The sequence below is a fragment of the Strix uralensis genome, chromosome 13 (genome assembly GCF_047716275.1).
Source record: "Strix uralensis isolate ZFMK-TIS-50842 chromosome 13, bStrUra1, whole genome shotgun sequence".
NCBI lineage: Eukaryota > Metazoa > Chordata > Aves > Strigiformes > Strigidae > Strix > Strix uralensis.
Window position 1 is genome coordinate 25443937 of NC_133984.1, and position 23444 is coordinate 25467380.

At 51.5% G+C, this 23444-nt stretch overlaps 1 pseudogene; it reads right to left on the bottom strand.

Moving 5' to 3' along the window:
• Positions 1-18230: 18230 nt before the first annotated feature.
• LOC141949131 (ras-GEF domain-containing family member 1B-like) overlaps positions 18231-23444 on the bottom strand; it is a 34158-nt pseudogene continuing 28944 nt past the window's right edge.

Genomic DNA, 23444 nt, shown 5'->3' on the forward strand with positions numbered 1-23444 from the left:
TAAGTGCTCAAAAGCACTATTTACATTTCAAAAACTAACCAGGGCCTGGTGTGAGATCAAAGTGAAAGTGGAGTTTAGGTGTATTGATCAGATGCCCACAATGGTTTCTGCTTTCCTGTATCTTGTAAAGGATCAAAGAAGAGTTTGGAAATGTAAAAACTGTCAGCATGGTTATTTTTTTCTAGGTAAAAAGAATTTCTAATCCCAGATGCTTGCCTCAAAGAGAAATCATTCCTTTGTGGCATTCCCTGGATTAATTAGTGACTACACCTTACATGCATGGCACTTGTCTCTTCCCACCCCAACCTCAGGAACTGAGCTGGACAGGGACATGGGGCTGATCGCTGGGTCACAGCCAGTTCATTCCAGGACACTGACAGCAATCATTATTTCTGCTGTTGGAGCCATTTATTAGAGCATAGACTGATCAATTTGCACTGGAGGAGATCCTACTCCCCCTCCCCAGTAGTGACTTATAAATTTCCCCTGCCTCAAATAAAGACCTTCATCCCCTTCTGCAAAATCATGGTGTGACTTTGCCCTTACAGGGGCTCCCGTGCTGGGAGAACAGGGCTGTCCCAGTGCTCCCAGAGCTCCTGTTCTATGGAGTTAAGCAAACACTGAGCCTCTGCCCCCACCCTGCAGCCATCCTGCCTGAGACTTTGGTTTGGGGGTGACTGCCATGTGCCAGCCCAAGCTCCCCTCTGGGCTTGTGCCGCTTCCCAGAGGTTGTGAAGGATTCCCAGTTCTCAGCCCTCTCCTACGGTGCTGCTGAGTGATGCTCGTGCTCGTGAAATGGTCTCCTTGCTGGTCACCTAATGGCATGGCAGGGTTCCTTCCCTGGCTGGGTGATTGCTGCACAGCTATTGAGAACAACAGGTGCCCACACTATGTAATCTTGAACTCTCGAGACTGGGGGATTTAAAAAAATAATTCTTTAGCTGTTGGAATGGTTTCTGTAACAATCTCAGCACTGCAAAACCTAAAACCAGCCTGGCCCTTCAGCCTCCTCTAATTGCACAGATTTTACTCCTTACTGTAACATCCAGTAAGCGAGGACTTGCTGGTCACAGTCTAGCGGACAAGTATGTGTGGCCTCGCAACTAGTTTCTGATTAAACCTTGCTACAACCAGAAAGCAAAGGTCGTGGTGTCTGAGCCCCAGAGGCCAAGCTTGCGCTTACCCTGCAAAACTACTCACCCAGCCCACTGCTTTCCATTGCAAGTCCCTTTGGTTTTTATGTAGCTTAGCAGAGACTTTGGGCTGTGGTTGAATAATTGATCAAAACCATCCAGGCTTCACAGACTTGAGCATAACTTCTTGAGAAGTTTCATTGCCACACAATGCTTTAAAATTAGAGAAGATTTGAGTCTCACTGCACCTGGGTGTTTGGTATCTGATCTCGCTGGAGCTCTTAAACTATGCATCATCCTTGCCAAATCTTCCATGGTTTGTGTATTGCAGCAATGTGAATGCATTCAAAAAGAGCTTTTCTCTTATAAAAAGGACTTTACGTTTTAGTCCCTTTCCAATGGGTTCTTTTGGGTGATTCAGAGGATGTTGAATTCTCTGAACATGATCATTTAAGGAAAGGCCTGGGTCTTTAGCTGCAGTGAAAAACAAAGGTCTGTAGTTCCAGCACTAGCTACAGAGGACATGATTTCATGTCCATTTTGTGTGGCAGGCTTTATAAACGGCACACTGAGGATGTTAGTCAGTCCTTGTAGGAGTTTATCCTCATCCTCCCAGCTTCCCAGCTGTGCTGTGTGGGGAAATTACACCGGTGAATATAGAGTTGTATGTGGGTGTATGTATTCATACATGTGTATGTGTCTCACCCCTGACAGGGGAGATGGGGAGGGGGAGAGAGCGGCTGCAGGTGTCCTAAGTGACTACTAGCATTCACCTTAGCAAAGCTTTTAGGCAGGTTAACACAACCTGCCCATCACCTTCCCAGTGCTGGGCAATGAGTAGAGACACAGGATTTACACAGAACAGGACCTGCTGTGTAAAACAGCCCACAGATCTGACATGAAACCATTCGCCGACAGTCTGTGTTGTGAAAGTCCCCGTGGCAAAGTGGCTCCTTGTGCAGTCTGAACCATGAGGTATGGACGGGTCACGAGTGTAGATGTACACACTTGCTGGGGTCAGACATCTATAAATAAGATCTGATGTGAACAAAAGAAACACTAGTAATGCACTTGTGTGCATTATAGTGTATGGATGTGTATTTAAGAGCCACAGACGTGTACACTTCGTGGGTTTTATTCCTGCCATGTAATTCAGACAGGCTTCAGCACTCCAGGGGTTTCATCTGGGGTCTGCAGTGGAAGAGCCACGGCAAAGCTCCCTGTGCGAGATGAGGGATGGTGCCCAGCATGGCCCTCGCAGCACCACAGCTGGCGTCACCATCCTTGGTTGTGCTGCAGCAGATCTGAATAATGGGAAGGCTCATGAAAGCTCCCTTTATTCCCCGCTCAATCCCGATGGTGTCTTATGGAAGACAAAAATTATGAGCCACTGTAGAAAGGTTTGTTGTCCTTTACGCCTTGTTACAGATACAGGCATAAAGTGACCACGCGGCCGGTGGAGGACAGGTATTGTTCCCCCGGCTGCTGCTTGGGAAACGCACTGTAAAGCAGAACAAACATCCCAGTTTTTGAATTTCTTGCCTCCTACCGATCTGTCTTGCTCTCCCCCACCTACGGACACTAGTTAAGCACTAGAAAGAAGCTTAGCTCAGTGGTGACTTGTTGTTTCTCTTTAATTCATGCAAATGTTCTTTTTAACTAGCTTGGAGTCTTAAACAGCCTCTGGGCAACCTTTTGTGTTTATGATTATTGAAACAAAAGTTTATTTCCTTTAAGCACAAAACAATCGGGGAGTAGAGGGAAAGAGCCAGTTTTCTTTTCTTGCAAATACGGTAAATTTAAAGGTCAGGTACAAGTTGACATACCAGTGGGCAAGTCAACACTTGGAAGAATTCCTCAGAATAGCAATAAAAAGCTTTGCAGCCTCACAACAGCACACTTTTTTTTTGTCTGTCTGTATCTGGAGTCATAAAGACCTTACAGAGTCTGAGTCGAGCTTTGGTTTGGACTGAGGTTTCGCTGCTTTGGTGCCTGCAGGGATGTGTGCAGATACCCCACAGCAGGTGCAGCAAGAGCCCTGCTGCCACGTTGGAGCTTGAGTACCAAGTTTTACTAAAAGTTTGAGTACAGGCACTCAGACCGCCTCAAAACCTAGCCAAGGGTGAAGCTTGTGCTGCAGCCTAGCATCTTCCCACAACAGATGTGGCTCCAGATCCACCCCCTCCTCATTTCATACATAGTCCAATTCCCACTACATCTCTGTCTTTGTCTTCAGAGTGGTGAGAGAGCACTGACAGACGTCAGTGTGCTGATCAGCCCGGAATGGAAATGCTAACTGGTTTTCCCAGTGTATATGCTGCAGTGCTGTAAAGATAGATGTGGTCTCTGAACCCTTGATGTCCTGTGATTGCGAGGCATGTGCTGGCTCTCTGGGGACACCGCAGCAGATGTTTTATCAGTGGGCAGGTGTAACCCCTGCTCTGTGACATGCGACTCAGCTCCAGCTCCCTGCCAGAGTGCTGATAGCTCCCTCCCAGCTACGTGGTGGTGCAACAACTGGAAGTGCTTGAACTTAAGGTACTAATGCTGAAGGGCCAGGTGAACACACTGTGAAAGGGTTGTTCACCCTGGGAAATGGATTTGAATCCTTTAAACTGAACGCCGTGGTAGGTACAAAGCCAACCTTCTTCCTCTTGCACAGTGGAGTTAATGTGTTTGCATGCTGAGCACTTGCTCTGCACTCCCTCGGTGGGTTTGGGTAAGGCTGACGGTTTCATGGTCGCTCGCACAGCGCGGGGCAGCCTCCACTGCCTCAGCATTGCCTCTGTGGGACATTTCTGCTCTGTGAGCTGCCTCAGGTGGCTGGGTTAAATGTGTTCCCCAGCTTCTTCTTTGATTTTTAGCTTTAACTCAGTTAAGGTCAGTTTGGAGCAGCTGTCCTGGCTCAGGCTTTTACTCCCTCTGACAGTGGTGGCCAGCAGCTGCCAAGAGCAAAGTATGAGAATATGGAAGGTGCATCGTGCTGACTCCCCTGAGCGCTCCCACAGTGACTCGTAGGGTTTCCTAAACCTGAGCTGCTTTGTGCTTAGGATCTCTTCAGGGCCTGTCTTCCCTAGTTCTGAAATCATGCAACTCTCCTACAGAAACCTGTGGCAGAGCTGCACATCGTTGTTACGTGTATGAAGAGCTTCCTCTTGTTTTCAAGCCTGCTGCCTGCTAATTTTAATTGACATCCAAGAGTTCTCTTATTATGGGCAGCAAACACCCTTTTCTCCTTACCATCCATGACTCTTGTGTTTTCACAGATGACTTCCCCAGTTGTCTCTCCTCTAACCCTCAGCCAGCACGAGAAGAAACTGCATGGAGCCAACGTCCTAAACTTCCTGCAACAGCCACTGACAGGGATGACAATCTTATTTTGCACCAAATGAACTGAGCTCAGCATCTTTCCCTGTGTTCTCGGTATGCCAACATCAAAGACAGAGGCCCTTTGCTCACAGACCATCTGTGTAATAGATCACTCTGACACCAATTCACTTGTTCTTCTAGCCATTCGGAGAGACATGTAAAAAAGAAAACTAACATGGCCTCTAAAATCAATGAGCCAGTAAATAGAGGGCTATAAATAATCAGGAGAAAGGATTTAATTAGCAACAAAACTCACTTGCAGTACACTGGATGCTTATGGCAGCCTCTAGTCTGAAACCGCCTGGCGTGCTCTGCCTTACTCTGTCAGTCACTGGCGTGATCTCTTCTCATGCCCATAAAGACAGAAAGACTAAGTTGCATTTTGGGAGCTTTTCACTCCCCAGCACTGTGCTGTGTGATGGCTGTCTTGTAGGTCTCTACGTTGATGCTGCTCAGAGCAGCATCAAACCCCTGAGAGCCCAAGGCCAACAGGAGAGCAAAGCTCTCAGCGGTGTGTGCTCACATCTGGAGGCAATGCTGTGCCCACTGCTGTCAGCAGTGGCTGTGCAGGTCCTGAGCCACTCACTACCTGGGCACAGTGCAGGCAGGATGGCAGAGATGGTGCCTGCCCTCGTTCCTGTAGGCTGGGGGTTTGCTGAGCAAGTCCCAGGCACATGCCCACTGCACTTGCCATGCTTTTAGAAACCAGTGTGGAGAAGTTGAGCGTTCTCTGCAAGCTGATGGTGGTCTGTGCTGCTGCTAGCAGAGTTTTGCTTGGCAAAATCTGGATATGAATCCAGACCCAGATGGAATTACATCCAGCTGGATGTGAATCCAGCCTCTGCTAGGTTGTATATCCCATGGCAGATCCACTGGGTATGAGCAAGGAGGGATTTATCTCTGCAGAGCATCAAAGCCTGGTGATCAGAACTGCTGTCATCCATTCCTGGACTTACCACTCCCTTCGTGCAAACACGGGCTGCGTACCTGGGACTGGAGGAAAGTGTCTGGATTTCTGAACATGGTCAGTTTTTTCATTGTTTGCCTGCTGGTATCACAGCTTACTGATAACACAGTAGGTGAAGATAGATCAGCAGAGAACCCAAAATGAGGTTAAATTGAACCCAGGGTCTATGATTTGATGCATCTCTGGCTTGAATTTAAGGAAAGGTTTGATACATCCCCAACGCATTCTGGCAGACTATCCTGGAGTCTGCATCTCAGGCAGAGCTGCTGGCTGAAAAGAGATCATTTCATCAAGGAAGCTTTCCGCAAAGCCCTGTGTTTTCTTTACTTTGCACCTGTTTGCTTCCTTACCCATAGTTCAGTTTTCTCCTTATCAGTCCATGTTTGTGAAATCACCTCAGATTTTCAAAGGAAAACATTTTGTTGAGCAGCATCAACCCTCAACTCCTGAATTTTCTGGGAATTACTTCACTGATCTGAGGTATTCTATATCATGTGTCAGTAAAGAGTAATTTTATTATTAGAAGAATGATTCCATTATGTCAAACCAGAGTGTAAAGATCCCTATCTGTGTTTTACTGCCTTTATTGAGTACCCAGCCATATGCCTCTTTAGTATCCACGTGCTATTTGGTTTTAATGCTTGCATCTGCTGGTGACTTGAGCAAGGGCCAAAGGTTCAAAATTGAAACTCAGGAACCCTCTACTATTAAAAGATTTTATTAGCCATAAATCTGTTATAAAGTGCTTGTGTTGACAATAGGGAATAATATAATCAAACCTCTCTCCCCACCAGTGACAGCCCTACTCTGCTGCAAGGATCCACATGAATTAATCTGTCCTGTTAACCATCCCAGAGTAAGTGCCTTTCAGGAGAAGAAAATACTTGAGCAAAATACAAAGAAACATCTGTGCTCTTACAAATACACCCTGCTTCCCATAGGGGCACTTTCATAAATAGTTGATGCTCCATTCCAGTACGAATCTCCTGGGCCATGTACTTTGTGTCGTTGCTGTCTCTGGTGCAAAGCAAACTGCAAAATGTTTCAGCATAAGAATAGTGGCTGTGTGCTTGCTTTGTGCTGGTTAAAGGAGAGTATGCAGGGCAGATGAGATCGCTCTTGTACTCCATGTCTTGCTATTGCTTGTTTGGTTTTGGGGTTTTTTTCTACCTTGGGAGAAATTTGATTAACTTCAGTCACAGCCTGCTTGAGTAAAGTTAAAAAGTTAAAGTTAAAAAAACATAAAACCCTGATCATGGGGACTTCTCTGCCTGTGACCCTCTGCACATGCAAGAAGGGACTGTCCTGTGCATAAAGTTACTGCTCCCAGAGGTATTTGCAAGACTTTGGGGCTGGGAGGAGCTGAATTTCATGCTGATTTCCAAGATGTGCCAGTCCTGTTTCCACCTCAGCCACAAGCTCTTTGGGTGACTATTTGCACCTAAAGGCTGCTAATTCCTTTTCTTAAAAGACTGTGGTATTGTTCCTATGACGAAGGCTATTCCAGCTTGGACATTTCCTCCTCTTGCCTGTAAATGTCATGGGAAAATGTTACATTGCAGCCTGACAGCCCTTCACAGTTACCATTCAGTATTAGCAAACCCTCCTTTGTCTCCCCTGTCCCTTCCTTTTGCAGTCTCTATAATCATAATCCCAAACTGGTGCTTACAACTGCATGGTACCTTAGGTGCACACTGAAATAAAAGTCTAATTGCCATCAAACTTGGGGGAACGAAGCTCTTTCTGTAGTAACAAAAGGGTAAATGAGGAGAGGACTAAACACCATTCTCAGTTACTCCTCTAAACACAGAGAACCTGGACATTTTAATGGCACTGTTCTAGATGTATGCCAGCACAGCATTTTAAAAGCTTGCTTTAAGGGATTAAATGAACATGATTCTGAGAGAGAAGGCTACCAAAAATAAAATAAACCCCATTGCTACCTAGCTCCTCAAGTCCTAGGCGGCCAGGCTCTGACTGCTCGGTGGCAGAGTCCGAGCAGTCCTGTAGGTGCAGCGAGCTGCCCCCCACTCTGCATGGGGCTGTCTGCCCCTGAGCCACCACAGCACCAGTTTGCAGAGAACAGGAATGTGATTTCAAACCTTTCCGGTCCTTTTATTCAGGTTTATGTTTCCAGAACAGCTCTGGAAACTACATCCAGCACAAAAGCAAATGACAAAAGCAGGCAATGCTTTTATAGCTTAGAAACACAGACAGAGGTGACCTCCTGCCGGCAGTACAGCTGGGCACTCGGATGGAGCACATGGAAGCAGGAAGTTCATATCCTTTCTCCTTCTACCTTTCATGCTGTGGTTGTGCTCAAGAAAAAATATTTCATTGTCCAGTAGTAAAAGCTGAAATTATTGTCCTGCCTCAATCTGTCCATTAGCTCCCTAAAAATTATGTGAGACAGAAAACAACATTGTGAGTCCATGGTGAATGATGGGTGGAAAGTACACAGGTACCTCCCAGAAAATTTTCTGCAGAGACAGAAGTCCTGGCACCCTGCCTCCATCTGTCTGTAAGCATGCACAATTAAATGTAAAAGTTTGTCTTGTGACTGACCACTACTGCTCTTACAAAACCCAAGAGTTCTGTAGTTCTGGCATGAAACTGAGATCTGCTCTTGAAATGTCATGAGCAGTGTACCAAGACCCCGTTTCTTCCTGCCTGCTAACACTGCCAGCATCTTGCTGGCTGATCAGTTCTTTTTCTTCACTCTGGAAGCCAAAATAACAATAACACCCCCCCCACCACCACCATGGTTTCGGTTTTGTTTCCTCTATTGCCTCATTTGTGTTTCTCCTGTATTAAATTTTGGATCTGACCCTAGTAAGAAAACTTATGCACCACGAAAATTTAAAAAGATTGATGAAACAGGTCCAAAAAAGTGGACAAAAGACTTTAATTACTGTCCAGCATGACACAGAGAGAATACACCAAATCATGAAACAAGTGAAATCAGATGGAGAACACCATTGGTGGGATGTATTTACAGGCTATTCCCCACCAGCTACCAAAATCTTAAATATACTGACTCACCCGATATTGATATTACTAATAATTATGGTGCATCCCAGCCTGCCCCGGCACCGCCCCCGGTGCCTCTCTGCGCGCCCCAGGACCGGACGCTGGTACCTCGCTGCCCGCCCCGGGACCGGCCCCCGGTGCTCGCGCTGCCGTGACCGTACCTCGACGGCGCTGCCCGCCCAGGAACCGGGCGCGGTGCCTCCCAGCCCGCCCGGCGACCGGCCCCCGGTGCCTCCCAGCCCGCCCCGGGACCGGTCCCCGGTGCCGCGCTGCCGGACCGGACCTCGACGGCGCTGCCCGCCAAGGAACCGCCCCCGGTGCCTCCCAGCCCGCCCCGGGACCGGCCCCCGGTGCCTGTCTGCCCGCCCCGGTTCTGGACACCGGCGCCGCGCTACCCGCCCCGGCACCGGTCCCCGGTGCCTCCCAGGCCTCCCCGGGACCGGCACCGGTACCACGCTGCCCGCCCCCGGACCGGACCCCGGTGCCGCGCTCCCCGCCCAGGAACCGGCCCCCGGTGCCGCGCTGCCTGTCCCGGGACCGAAACCCGGTGCTTGGCTGCCCGTCCCGGGACCAGCCCCCGGTGCCGCGCTGCCGGGACCGTACCTCGACGGCGCTGCCCGCCCAGGAACCGACCCCGGTGCCTCCATGCCCGCCCCGGCACCGCTCCCGGTGCCTCCCAGCCCGCCCCGGTTCTGGACCCCGGTGCCGCGCTACCCGCCCCGGCACCGGTGCCAGGTGCTTTCCAGCTGGCCCCGGGACAGGACCCCGACGGCGCTGCCCGCTCCGGGACCTGTCTCCGGTGCCTCCCAGCCCGCCCCGGGACCGCTCCCGGTACCTCACGGCCCGCCCCAATTCTGGACCCCGGTGCCGCGCTACCCGTCCCGGCACCGGTCCCCGGTGACTCACAGCCCGCCCTGGGACCGCCCCCGGTGCCTCGCTCCCCGCACCGGGACCGCTCCGGTGCATCCCAGCCCGCCCCGGGACCGGGCCCCGGTGCCTCTCTACCTGCCCCGGTTCTGGACCCCAGCGTTGCGCTACCTGCCCCGGCACCGGCCCCCGGTGCCTCCCAGCCCGCCCTGTGACAGGCCCCCGCAGCCTTGTTGCCCGCCCCGGGACCGCCCCCGTTGCCTCGCTGCCCGCCCCGGTTCTGGACCCCGGTGCCGCGCTGCCCGCCCGGGCACCGGTCCCCTGTACCTCCCAGCCCGACCCAGGACCGCCCCCGCTGCCTCCCAGCCCGCCCCGAGACTGGACCTCGGTGCCGCGCTGCCGGGACCGTACCTCAACGGCGCTGCCCGCCCAGGAACAGGCCCCGGTGCCTCCCTGCCCGCACCGGCACCAGACCTCGACGGCGCTACCCGCCACGGCACCGGGCTCCGACGGTGCTGCCCACCCAGGCACCGGGCTCCGACGGCGCTGCCCGCTTTGGCACCGGTCCCTGGTGCCTCCCAGCCCGCCTCGGCACCGCCACCAGTGCCTCTCTGCGCGCCCCGGGACCAGACCCCAGTGCCTCCCAACCCGCCCTGGGACCGCCCCCGGTGCCTCCCAGCCCGCCCCGGGACCGGCCACCGGTACCTCGCTACCTGCCCCGGGACCGGACACCGGTGCCGCGCTGCCCGCCCTGACACCGAACATCGAAGGCCCTGCCCGCCCCGGCACCAGGCTCCGACGGCGCTGCCCGCCCCAGGACAGGCCTCCGGTGCTGTTTTGCTGATCAGGGATATCAATTAAACTCAGACACCAGAGTGAAAAGAGCAGGCATATTTTACTAGAAATAACTAAATAATGTAACAGAATACAGAAAACATACAGTAAGAAAAGACAGAATAGTGCACTTAAACAAATAGGAAAATACAGGGTAATGCATCACATCATTGCTACCTGAGAAAGAGAGAACAGTGATTAAGAGAGATCCATCACCACTTGCACACTTTACCATCATCCAGATCCGCAGTCGCTGGGCAGCCCCGGTTACAGCGAGGATTTGGAGAACCTTTCCCTGCAAGTGGGAAATCCTACGCGGTGCGTCCACCCGTAGGTGAGGCTTCCAAAGTCGCTGTGAGCGGGCCCAGCCTTATATACCTAAAAACCAGCAAGGCAGAATAGCTGACACCTTTGTTTTAAGCGGAAACGTCTGGTTTTCATCTCACGTTAGGTTCCCCCCAGAGCCTGGCCAGGGCTTAAGGGAGAAGCTCAGGGAGTTTCCCTGCTTATCTAGTTAATTTATGAGCAAGGTCACAAGGCCAGACAACTGTTTCTGTGGCCTTGTTATCTTGCTCACACATAAAGAAATATAAGGATACATTCAAGATAGACATGTTTTATGATGTTTAAGCTACATCTTCTATGCATATTTCACTAATGACTACATACAGAGTTAGCAGTTTCAGTTCAGGGCCTGTTGCTCAGGCTTCAGTATTTCCACCTTTTACATCAGAACAGTTGGTTTGCTATAACTTAGTATAACACCTGTTAGCACAATGGTTATCAGTTATAAAATGTACAGGATTCATCTATAGGTCAACTCTGGCTTGGGCTTATTGTCCAAGCCTTAGCACTTCAGGTGCCTCGCTGCCCGCCCCGGGACCAGCCCCCGGTGCCTCTCTTCTCGCCCCGGTTCTGGACCCCGGTGCCGCGCTATCCATCCCAGGACCAGCCGCCGGTACCTTGCTGCCCGCCCCGGGACCAGCCCCCGGTGCCTCGTGCCCGGCCTGGGACCACTCCCGGTGCATCCCAGCCCGCCCCAGCACCGCCCCCGGTGCCTCTCTGCGCGCCCCGGAACCGGCCGCCGGTACCTCGCTGCCCGCCCCGGGACCGGACACCGGTGCCGCGCTGCCAGGACCGTACCTCGACGGCGCTGCCCGCCCAGGAACCGACCCCGGTGCCTCCATGCCCGCCCCGGCACCGGTCCCCGGTGCCTCCCAGCCCGCCCTGGGACCGCCCCCGGTACCACGCTGCCCGCCCCGGGACTGGACACCGGTGCCGCGCTACCCGCCCCGGCACCGCCCCTGGTGCCACGCTCCCCGGACCAGACCACGACGGCGCTGCCCGCCCAGGAATCGGCCCCGGTGCCTCCCTGCCCGCCCCGGGACCGGACACCGGTGCCGCGCTACCCGCCCCGGCACCGGACCTCGACGGCCCTGCCCGCCCCGGCACCAGGCTCCGACGGCGCTGCCCGCCCCGGGACAAGCCTCCGGTGCCTCCATGCCCGCCTCGGGACCGAACCCCGGTGCCTCGCTGCCCGCCCCGGGACCGCAACTCGACGACGCTGCCCGTCCCGGCACCGGCCCCCGGTGCCCCCATGCCCGCCCCGGGACCAGACCCCAGTGCCTCCCAGCCCGCCCTGGCACCGCCCCCGGTGCCTCGCTACCTGTCCCGGGACCGAAACCCGGTGCTTCGCTGCCCGTCCCGGGACCAGTCCCCGGTGCCTCTCTGCTCGCCCCGGTTCTGGACCCCGGTGCCTCGCTGCCCGCCCCGGGACCTGTCCTCGGTGCCTCCCAGCCTGCCCCGGGACCGGCCGCCGGTACCTCGCTGCCGGGACCGTACCTCGACGGCGCTGCCCGCCCAGGTACCGGCCGCGGTGCCTCCCAGCCCGCCCCGCGACCGGCCCCCGGTGCCTCCCAGCCCGCCCCGGGACCGGCTCCCGGTGCCGCGCTGCCCGCCCCAGGACCGGCCGCCGGTACCTCGCTGCCCTCCCCTGGACCGGCCCCCGGTGCCGCGCTACCCGGCCCGGGACCGCCCCCGATGCCTCCCAGCCCGCCCCGAGACCGGACCCCGACGGCCCTGCCCGCCCCGGGACAAGCCTCCAGTGCCTTGTTGCTCGCCTCGGGACCGAACCCTTTTGCCTCGCTTCCCGCTCCGGGACCGGAACCCGACGCCGCTGCCCGTCCCGGCACCGGCCCCCGGTGCCTCCCAGCCCGCCCTAGGACCGCCCCCGGTGCCTCGCTGCTGGCACCGGCACCGCCACCGGTGCCTCTCTGCCCGCCCCGGGACCGGACCCCGGTGCCGCGCTACCCGCCCCGGGACCGGCCCCCGGTACTGCGCTGCCGGGACCGGACCTCGACGGCGCTGCCCGCCCCAGGATCGAAGCCCGACGGCGCTGCCTGTGCCGGGACCGCCCCCGGTTCCTCGCTGCCCCTCCCGGGACCGAAACCCGGTGCCGCGCTACCAGCCCCGGCACCGGTCCCCGGTGCTTCCCAGCTCGCCCAGGGACCGGACCCCGACGGCGCTGCCCGCCCCGGGACCGGACATCGGTGCCGCACTTCCCGCCCCGGCACCGGTTCCAGTGCCGCGCTGCCAGGACCGGCCCTCGACGGCGCTGCCTGCCCCGGGATAGAACCCGGTGCCTCCCTGGCGTTCCCGGGACCGGACCCCGACGGCGCTGCCCGCCCCGGGATTGAAGGCCGACGGCGCTGCCTGTCCCGGGATCGGTCCCTGGTGCCGCAGCCCGTCCTGCACGGGGAGGTCGGGGGCAGCCCGCCGGGACGGCTGGGGCCGTCGAGGCGCCAGCCGAGGCTCTCGGAGCCAGGCTCAGCGCGCTCGGGGAAGCTTGTTCCCCGCCCCCGGCACGGCCCTTCCGCCCCGCCGTCGCTCGGGCAGCCGGTGCCGGTGCCGCCACACGCCCCGTCCGTGCCCTCGGTGACGGCCGCGAGTGGAGGTGCCGCGGGGGGGCGGGTAGAAGTACAAAGTTCGTTGCAGGTGTGTCTGTGAGTTCGGGGCTGGGGGGAACTGAACTGCTGCTCCTGCTCCGGGCAGCGCTTTCCCGGCGCTGGGGTTGGGTTTTCTTGCCCCGCTGCAGGAGAGAGCGGGGAGGGCAGCGGATGGTTGGAGCGGGGATCGCTGCCCGGCCCTGCCCGCCCCCCCGGGTACGCGGGGCGGTGGGACCCCTTTGTTATCAGCTACAGTGACTGTCTAGGGTGATGTCGTGAGCCTCAGAGCAAAAGTGCTTCTGGAGAACCGTGGCAATCAGTTATTGCTGTGAAAGGTGCTCTGGGGCTGTCTGAGGGGAACAAGCTGTGGGGTGCAGAGGGGTTTTGCTGGCCTGAGCGTTCAGGCCTGAGTAGGATAATTTAAAACCAAACAACCCACGTGACTTTAAATATGAAGTGTTAATGTGGTTCGAAGGGGGCTATTTTCCTTCTGTTACACCACCTGAATTACCCTGGATCAGCCTCTTGCCCTCTGTCCTTCCAAAAGCCAGGCAGAGCCCCACACCAGGAGTCCCTCGGTGCCATCAGCCGCGGCTCACCCAAGGCCACGGCCCGTCCTGCAGAGGGACGGCGGTGACGCTGCTGGAACCATCGCAGTGCTGTTCCTGGGGCACTGGCTGGGCTCTGCGCTGGGTGAGGAGCTCAGAGGAGCGGGTGTGCTGGGGCGGTGTTCATTGGGAGCAGGGAAGGGGCAGGGGTGGGGAGCTGCTCGATCCCGTTGGTCCGAGGGAATCCTCTGCAGCGGGGGGCTGGCGCAGGGACAGGGCACGGGGCTGGCAGAGAGCGCACTTGGACTTGGTGCCAGTGCCATGAGCTCCTGTGACGCTCCGGCAGCTCGTTTGTGACTGTTGCTGTCTCCTGTCTCAACAACTGGGATAACTGGGTGTGGGGGTGCAATTCTCACCCCTCCCTGCCCCTCCTGGTCAGGTGCTTGATGCTGGGTGTGATTCCCCCCACCTCCCCCAGCTGTGCCCCATCTGTGGAGATAAGGACTGAGAATGTCACCGAGCCTGGCTCCTGCCCTCCCGCCTGCTGGGGATCGGCTCTAACGGCCCCTCATCTCCTCAGGGCTGGGCACACCTGGGCTGGGGTGGGGCCAGATGGGAACAAGAACAGAGCTGCACATTCACCAAGTTCTTGTGCAGCTGCTGGGCGGCACCAGAAGGGACCTGGCAAAAGTCAATGATCTTGGACCCTCTAAACTGCGCCCCCCAGGGAGACCCTTGGAGCTCCCCTGGATCCCAGCGGCCTGTGACCAGCATCTGCCCTGAGCTGGAGCCTCGCAGGGACCAAACCCTGGAGGTGTCGTCTGCTGCCAGAGCTGAGGGCAGGCCGGGGCGAGGTGCCCCCGCTCGGGGCTCAGGGATGGCCCGCGGGGGAATGCCGAGGCCTCGGGAGGATTGGCTCTGCCCTCGAGAGGAGGGAAATGTTCTCTGAGCTCGCTGCTCTGTCACCCGCTCGGTCTCTGCTCATGGGGGGACGGACCCTCGTTTCCGGGTGTCTGTCCGTTGGTGGATGCGCAGGGATCGATGGGTCAGGGAAGGCACCGGTGAGGGAGGGAGTGTGAATCTGGGCAGTTCAGAGTCTGTGAATCAGTCGCTTTTCTTTCTTTCAGCATCTCGGAATTATTTTGTAATGATAAATTGCTGTTAGTGATTAATAAATCCAGATTTCCTGCTAAACCATCACCGTGTCAATACTATCAACCGCGACACCCAGTGCCCCCCAGTATGTCCCAGTGACCCTCTTAGCACTCCCTAATATATCCCAGTACGTCCCAGTAACCTACAGTATGTCCCAGTATCCACCCCAGTGCACGCCAGTATGTCCCAGTGCCCTACAATACATTCCAGTAACACTCCCAATGCCCCCAGTATGTCCCAGTGACTATCCTACCACTCCCCAATATATCCCAGTATGTGCCAGTGCCCTGTACTACGTCCCAGTAACCATCCCAGTGGCCCCCAGTATATCCCAATAACTCTCCTAGCACTCCCCAATTATCCCAGTATGTCCCAGTGCCCTGCAATGCATCCCAGTAACCCCCTCAGTGTGCCCCAGTATGTCCCAGTGCCCCCCAGTACATCTCAGGGACCCTCCCAGTGCCCCCCACTATGTGCCAGTGACTCTCCTAGGGCTCCCAATATATCCCAGTATGTCCCAGTGCCCTGCAGTACATCCCAGTAGCCCTCCCAGTGCCCCCACTATGTCCCAGTGTGGTGGTTTAGGCCCTGCTGGGACCTGAGACCATGCTGCCACTGCCTCTCCCCCACCCTCTGACCGGACGGGGCAGGGAGTGAAATACAAAGCCTGGGGCTGAGATAAGGAGACGTTTAATACAACAGTGTAACAACAACAAAACAAACAACAACAATAACAATAACAGTGATAACAATGAACAGAGCAGGAGATGTACCGATACAGCAGTGAGAGAGGCGACCTCACAAAAAGGGCGACTGCCAACCTTCCCGTGCTTGGGCACCCGGACCTGATGTCAGCATGGTAATGAATAACCCGGCTAGAGCTCCCTCCCACTGCTGGGGAAACTCAACCCTATCCTGGCTAAACCAGGACATAATCCACCCCTTTATTCTATACCATGTGCGTCACATCCAGCTGCCACTTAGCAATTAGCATTGACAAAGAAAAATTAACAAAAGCTCAGTATAACTCACGGTGTGTTTTCACCCACAATCAAGTCCCCTTGTGGTACCCGTCGGACCTCTCCATCCTTCTGCATCACCCACCAGGTGCACCCAGGTCCCTGAGCAAAAGCAATCCCGTGGATGGGTTTGCCTTTGCCCGGCGCAGGACTAACCCAGACCATTTTTCCCAGCAGGTCCCTCATGCGCACCACAGGGACTTTATCCCCGTCTACAACACGTGGAAGTTTTGACTGAGCCGGACCAGCTCGATTGGCAGATCCTCTCGTGTTGACTAACCAAGTGGCCTTTGTCAGATGTGTGTCCCAGTGTTTGAAGGTTCCACCCCCCATTGCTCTCTGTGTAGTTTTTAACAGTCCATTGTAGCGCTCGATCTTCCCGGAGGCTGGTGCGTGGTAGGGGATGTGGCAGATGTCAGCATGGTATTGAACTTCCCCCCACTGCTGGGGAAACTTAACCCTATCCTGGCTGAACCAGGACACAAGCACATTTCATTTTTGCCCACTGCCAAATCATTTGCAAACATACCTTCTCTCTATTGCTATGAGCTGTCAGGGACCTTTGAGGGGCTCCACGCAGGGAGTTCGGTAATTATAGAAATTGCTAGAAGGGTCCATCTGATGCTACAAGGCATGAAAAAATGTAAATAATGAGCCAGTGTCATCACCACACACAATTCTTTTTCACTTGAGCAACTATTTTTAAAAGCAAGAGGTCTGCTGAAGAGCACCACAAATACAGCCCTTTAGAGGACTGCAGTATCTTTTCATCTGCTCACTCGATCAGAAGGGAACCTTGTTTTAACAAATGTTCACTCAGCACAACAAGGGATCCAATCCAAGTCAGGGGCAGGAAAGCAAAGGCAAGGCTTCATGGACCTTCTTTCTCTCTCCACAAAGAAGGTAGCTCAGCTTTAATTCAAAAGCCAAAATCACGAAACTAAGACAACAATGGGTCTTGGCACTAATATTCTGCTCTTCCTAGTACGCAGGTTTCTCAGAGCTGATTCAATTGTAATGTCAAAGTAAGATCAGAGACCTAAAGCTGTTAGTGGCCTCATTGCTCCACGACTGACTGCTGCACCTCAGTGACTGGGATGACCGCACGGCTCGCAAAGCATGTCCTTAACCAGCAAAGCCCAGCCTGTGTGATAAGGTTGAATGAAACAGGGCTGTAATCTTAAGAGCAACTTCCCGAGCTGTGCAGCTACCCTTGGCACAAGGAAGGCTGCTTCCCACCCAAGGGCGGGGGAAGGAAGTGTGAGGTGGCTACAGCCACCCAGTTTTAATCTGTTGTCAAAAGACAAGTCAAATCTCCTGACGATATTAATAAACATTTCATGCTTGTGTCAAGCACAAAACGTTACATTTCCTTTATCTTACTAATAAATAACCTGAATTAACAAATCACCATTTACAGCAGGATAATTAACTTCTTGGTAAATAACCTGTTGGGTAAATCACAGACTCCTCCACTGCTGCACCTGTCCGATCTTTGACAAAGGTCTTTACTACCTGAAGGTAACTGGCAATCAATGACTTCACGACAAATTTCGCTGACAGGGCAAGGCAGCCGCCTTACAGCTCACCTCGATTTTCAAAGGCACCCACACCATCCCCCTCAAATACATCTCCCTTTCAAGAGGTTACCTACATTTTTATTATTTTTTAAAAAATAATTCTTAGGAGGTGGGTTTGGGAATTAATTACTTCAATTTCCTTCTTCCAAATCAAAAGAGCACAACTCAGCTGAACAATTCTTATTATATCTTCTAGAATTTCCGTTAAGAACACAAACATACTAATGACACATGTCATAATGAAGTCAAACTTGCATTTTAGAGCAGTTAAAAGTAAAATGCTATTAACAGCCCCGTGTCCAAATATTGGCCAGACTTACCTCAAGAATATCAGATTTGGCTGTCTTTACTTTTGCCCAAGTTTTCTTTAACCGAGACCCAGGACTCATGTTCATGCCAGCTTAAGATAAGAGAAAGAACTTGTAGGAATATTTAAAGAAAAAAAAATCTTTCAAGTAGCTTAGGGCAGTAAGTATTTCTGAAGTAAAGGAGCTATTAACAATAATAATTATTTTCAACACAGCTACTCAGAAATCAAACTCATCATTTTCTTGAAATTTCAACGTTAAAAACAACTTTGGAAACAAAATCAACATCTCTTACACAATGAAAGCTCTAATAAAATGCTCTGACATTATTTAATGTGGGTTTGATAAAACATGAATATACAGTAGAAAAGCACAAGTGAGTTCTCAACACCATCTCTCATGTCTTTCATTGAAAACTACACACATCTACAAAGTTTTCACATTTCACATTAAAAGAATATTCCCAATATTTTCCTATTAGATATAAAAAGGTGTGGAATTTTTAAACCACTATGATATATATGGTGTGATAGAAAGGATGGAAGATATCAACCCTCCATCTCACAGGAAGAGTTTCTATTCCAATTGAGCACTAAAGTTGGTTTCAAAAAGTGTGGATTTAGATCTCTGAACAGCTGCAATGAAAACTTTGTTTTTCTGTAATTTACACGATGGCAGTAAATACTTTCTGACACACATCACACTACAATACTGTTGAGCAGTTCTCCACCACTTCCCCTCCCCACTTCACACAGCCGAGCATGCTAAGGGGCAGACTTTTGTGTAAAGCACCGCGCTTCCTTTCTCTGGATTCAAACAAGGACGAAACACCTCAGGACACGTACTGACAAATAATAGCCATTAAGGAGTTGAAGTTGCCAATGTTAAAACATTCCTGTGCCACATCAATGAAATATTCTATCACTCTTGCTCTCTGCTTCTTCTTCACAGGCTGCAGGACATGCCATTGGAGCGTTACGCTCTGCAGGAAACAGAGCACTCTGACCCCTCCCCAAAAGAAACAACACCCTTGTTCCTCTTTTCCACATACACCACAACTTCACACTGTGCTTAACATGCAGAGGACACCACACTGTTGTGTCCAGAAGCCTTCAGGACAACAAAGACAACCCAGATACCAGGCAGATAGAGAGCAAGGACAACAGGCAAAGAACTCTGCCAAGAAGAAGGGTATGAAGAACAGTAGAGCAGAGGAGGGGGTCAGCACAGAGGAGAGAAAAGATGCCTCCACTCACAAGGGGTATTCACAGGAGAGAAGAGCAGGCCAGACACACTCCTGTGCTAAGAAGGGCTAACCTAGCACAACGTCACCACTTTGTCAGATGAACAAGGCTGAGGCATGAGTTTGATGCCGAAAACACGGAACTTATTTCCTCTTCAGCCCTGCATTGACTGCATCCACATGGGAAAAAGAGCTGAGAGAATGAAAAGTCAAAGGGCACACTGAAAGGGCACCACACCTGAAAAGGCTTCAGAGGTTTAGACAACTAGATTAGACTAAACCTTTTAGCAGAAAAAGTCTTTGCTCACCATACAGATTTCTGTTGTAACCAAGTAACTGAGCCTGTTAAACCATTCCACACAGGCTTCCAGATTCCCGGTCTGTCTTTTGATCTCTGTAGCAGCTCTGCAGACAGAAGAAAAATAGCAACTTCTAGTGTAATCTTCATCTTTTTCCTGAGAGAGACCTTTTGGCTTCCCACCTTGTCATCCCCAAACACCATCAAGTAACCAGGAATAACCCAATTACCCAAAGTGACAAAAAGCCTGAGAGGGAAAGCAGCAGTGACAGTATTCGAGCACGTGTAACTCCTTCCTGAGCCGTTGGCGCAGTAAAGCACTCCAGCAGGCGTGCAGAATTCATCGCCTGCTGTAAATCCTACCAGGACTTATGATAGACTTATGCAAACAATCAAAGCTAAGTATCTGCTAAAGCTTCCTTGACTATGAGCACTGTGTCTGTCCTCACTCCTGTCCCATTAATACAGTGGAGACAACATTATGCTCTCTGCAAGTGCAGAAGGAAAACAGAGGCCAGCCCACTCCACTGGCACATTATGTTCAGATTCTCCCTTTCCTAGTCAGTGTTATTTGTTCTGTAGTGTCTTGATTCCCACACCACATCTCAGGATTGCCTAAAAAGGGGTAGACTGCAGTTTTAGTGATCGACATACAAAATCATTTTCAGAGACTGTCTGACTGAATATCAAATTGTAAACTTGAGTCATTCTATTACGTTTGTCCGTTTTAGGGAGGACAGTAATTCAAGTTTTAACTGCCTGGCTTTGGCACAGTTTATTTACAGAGCATAAGTCATCTTGAAAGCTGCACTCAAGGAGATGACAGCTCTAGCACGGTTAGCTAAAAACCCTGCGTCCTTGCCCTTCATCTCACATAGATCTAGAGCTCACAGCCCCCCTTCTTGTGATGCGTGCTCACCTGCAAATTGACTCACTTGCCAGTTTGCTGCAAGAGTGCAGTTTACTAAAAGGAAGAACAGATGTTGAGAATGAGTAACGCAAAAGCCAAAGTTAAACTCAGCTTTTTCCAGCTGTCGACCACGTAGGTGGTCTGCAGAAACCATTCACAGGATTAAGTTCTCACTTAGCTTAAATCAGAAAAAAAGCAAATGTGTTAATTCAAGTCAACCTGTTGGCTGAGTTCTAGAGCACCAGGAGTTGTCCTCCAGGAAGAAAAAGCATCAACCAAATTTTTAAGAGGAATCCTAAAGCACTTTCACTATAAAGCTCATTTCTGCTGGTTCTCATTTACTGCCGGACCTCGCTTCCAGGTCATGGGGCACCTGAGCTCCAGGATGTTAAATACCACATTTCAGAGCTGCTCCAGATCTGCTCCAATTACCTTGTCATTATCCAAAGGATCCTTTTGCACAAACGCCTGGACAAATTCTTCTGGTCCAATATAATTGAGTCTCTCCTAAACAAAGCACACAAGCAGCCAAGTCATACACTATGTTAACCTGCATTTCAGAAAGAGGGGAAGGATGCAATCGTGGTTGAAGTATGACAACTTACAAGCTCTATGTGTGTCAGCTGCTGAGCTAACACGTAGGGGTCATTGCAGACTGTGATTATGTCCCTCTGCATGGACTGGGGCTTGGTCTTTAGAACTGTGAGGCGATCTGTGGACGTGGCATTAATTTTTGCAAGTACTTCCTCATACTGGCTAACAGTGGTGAGCTTCTGAATCAGGTTCTGGAGGAGCTGCTGTACGTTCTTCCGATACATCTGTCACGACAAGAAACAATCCGGAGACATTTTTGAAATGTGCAAAGATAGTATTAAAGTCTGCATAACACCAAAACAGATTGATGCTGATACCTGTATTTGTTGCCAACTTAACATACGTTCCACTATGTGAGTTTCTAATATTAACATTTCATCAGACCAAAAGGAATCCAGCCAAGAATTTAAACACTGATTGTCTCACAGATTCAACAGTGACCTGGTTAGCTCAAGGAAAAGCAGAAAAGACATGCACAACCTACTGCAAGAAAAGTACCAACAATCACCAGACAAAACACAAGAAATGAAAATACTCCCATCTTCTCCTGCTTAAGACCACAGGAAAACCAATATATGATCATTCAATGATGAAAAAAGGGCCTGCTTCTCTCTGGAGTAAATCAAGACCAATTTCATTGAAGTCAGAATTAAAACTTGCAGTAAATATGAGAAAAAGGAGAAGATAGTACAAACATCTCTCTTTCACCTTGCAGGCCTTTCCCTGTGGCAGTTTAAGTTAACAGGAGGGACAAATTTAAGTAGGAGCAGGACTTGACTCTTAAGTAGATAGATCTGTGTAACTGACCCTAAGGTGGTTACCATTCCAAATTCCAGATACCATCCTAAAGCCGTTAAAGCAAAACCTAAGTGGATGAAAAAAGGAGTGTCCAAAACCTACTGGCAGCACAGCACAGTGTGATCGGTCCAAGGCAGGAATGTTTCCCATATTCTAATGAAATTCTCATTCCCTCCAAAGCTGCCATTTACATGGATTTCCAAATTTACTCAAATACAACAGCACTATCTTGGGTCAGATTCATTCTTGAAATCAGTTATGTTCAACCAAGGCTGGATTTGTCTTGTTACTTGGTAAATAATTGCTTTCTGCTTAGATGTATTTTGATTTTCTAGACAAACACACACGGCATAATTTTTCACCAGGGTGGGTGGGAAGAGCACAAGGGGATCTACATTTTCCTCAGGAAGACACAGAAGTATTACTTCAAGTGCTGCACTTCCATCAACAGGTGTTAGGTGACACACAGAGACCTGCTTCACTGACCCACTCCCTTCCAAATTCTTTGAAATTTCATGTAAGAGAACTTTATGAAGCATTTTCTTGCCCAGCTGGTACTCACCTGAGAATGAAAAAAAAAGTCTAAAATACTCAGGATGAGTTCTGGCTACTGATGGAAATCACGTAATAACCAGTGGGTTAAGCTTCAAAGCAAAAAAACCCAAACCTTGCCTTAATTTGTGGTTCATGTCAACCCAGAACTGACAAAATCAGGGAGAAAAGGCAAACTGGCAGATACCCTCCAAACCAGAACAAGAAATCAGGGTAGTTACCCACATCTGGTCTAACAGCAGTTCAGCATAACAAACATCCCCTCTGTCCAGTGATGAGGCAAAACCCTCTTGGCACAAAGGCAGAAGGAAATGCCAGTTTCCTCTCACACCTCATAGATGTAGCTGAGCCCACAAAACCAACACCCCTCTGCTCTTTTGAGCTTCAGCCTCCTCTTGAGCAAAGGGGCAGCGACCTCGAAGCACTGTGTGTGAGGATAAGTACGTACTGCACTTTGCACACATAACAGGGATTTGTTGCTGGGCCATTACTTCATCTCAGGCATTTCTTTAATTCCATATATATATATAGATATATATATTTAACAACACACCAATGAACTCACTGAATATGTCTCTTAGATACTAATTTGACTGTAGTATGGCTCCCAGTCAGCCTAAACATACAGTCTTCCTCTAAATTAGGTTGACCCTTTCCACTTATTTGTCCCACAGTCTTATTTTTTATTCTATTTTCACACTGACAATGCTGATATTTATTTATATTTAAAAATCTCTGAGGATTGGACAGCATGGGAGAAAGTGATGGGACACTTCACCTCAAGGTCACTCCTTTGTGTCTGTCCCACATGGATAGTGATTGGAAGTACCATTACTACCTGCTAGATCTGGAATACCACACGTTAAATGAGTTTCCACAGTCAATCTCACTATATGATATCATGGTGGGGAAAAAAAAAAGAGAGGTCAGTGCGATGTTGGGCTGCACATGAAAAAGAGATCAGGCTACGGGATGTGGCTTTGGTCTGACTGCACACAGCCATCAAGTATTTCACAGAAAAAGCCACTGCTAAACGTTTATATGGAACTAATCAGGAAATGGGAGGCAATGGCTGATGGGAAAGGTTTCAGATATACCTTGAAACAAAGGTCAGTTAAGTGGTAAAAGGGACCAGAACAATCTAGAAATATCTCATGAGCATGATGACCTCTCAGGACACAGAGGGAAAAAGTGGAAGGAATGGAATTAAATTGAGGGAGAAGAGGGACAAAAATAACCCCACCAAGGTTTTTCCCAAGACGACTTTCTGATGTTAGCATGGTGAAGGGTTTTA